The sequence below is a fragment of the Bison bison genome, unplaced genomic scaffold, assembly GCF_000754665.1.
Source record: "Bison bison bison isolate TAMUID 2011002044 unplaced genomic scaffold, Bison_UMD1.0 scf7180017863026, whole genome shotgun sequence".
In the NCBI taxonomy this organism is placed as follows: Eukaryota; Metazoa; Chordata; class Mammalia; order Artiodactyla; family Bovidae; genus Bison; species Bison bison.
The window spans coordinates 6,448-7,748 of NW_011493598.1; positions in this window are offsets into that span (position 1 = coordinate 6,448).

Consider the following 1,301-nt stretch of genomic DNA (forward strand, 5'->3'; position numbering starts at 1 on the left):
AATCTCCAAAATATAGAACTCACATTCTTATTAAAAAAAAAAAACAACGGAGAGAGCCTAGATAATTTTTATTCCTGCTATGATACAGAATAGAAAAACTACACTACAATTTTTGTATAACCAATTGATGCTAATTTTGTATAACTAATTGACATGGAAGCCTGTCATGCTGCAGTCTGTGGGATCATAAAGAGTTGGACACGACTGAGCGTCTGAACTGAACTGGATCAATGTTTAGTTATTTAGAATGGAGACACTTAGTTTTGTTTTTGTTACTCAAATCTGTTTGTTAATAGAGGCCTCTGTTCCTTTATCTTCAAAAATTGGTATCCTCTCACACAAAGAGGATCTGTTGTTTCATCCCCTTTGGGGGACTGGTGTAGAGTGCTGGTGGTTAAAGCAGCTATATTTACATGGCTATAGTTGTCGTACCTATCACAGTCTGTCTTCCTTGGACCCTTATGCTCTTCTCTATTTTGATGTGACATTATGTATATGCACTATGGAACTGTCTCATGATGGAAGCCATTGGAGTACTTGTTATTCCTTTTATTGTTCCTGGTCCTTAGTATCTATTTACTGAAGGAATTGCTTTCTAAATTGACTTTGGCATGAAGAAATGGAGTTGAATAAGAGGACTGCATGTTGTAAATACATAAAGCAGGTAATGTTGAGAACATTGCACTGATTTTAAATGTGTTTATTTTTTTGAACTGCACAATATTTGCAACATAATATGTTGGTTGTATTATTGAATTTCAAAGAAATGGTTTTCTGAGTATCCAGTAATCTAAATATCAAATGATCAGATAATTTACTCAGTCACACAGGTGTCACTGGTGAACTCAGAAAGAAACAACTGCTTCATTTACAGTTTTTGTTGCTGCAATGGATTTAAACCACACATCCTTCCCTTTCTGCCTCCTTTATATATTAAACGCAGCAAAATCTGAGTGTAATGCACAGTTCGCTTGAACATAGTTGATGACTTCATATATAAGGCAGTGCAGTGTATTGAAAAGATCACCCCCTGCACTGCCGTTGTTGTTGTTGTTGGTTTTCGTCTCCTGAAACATTAAAGTAAAGCTGTTTCATGAACTATTGCATGTTTCCTGTATATTTGCCCTCAAAGGGATTTTGCCATGGCAGCAGGCAGCTTGGATGAAAGCTGAACAATCTTATTTTAGTCCATGAAATAGCATTAAAGAAGGAGCGCATTCAGCCTTGTGGACTTTTTTAGTCACCTGATGGGAAGACCGTTAACCTCAGGATGGATGAACATCCTGTGCAGCCATAATATG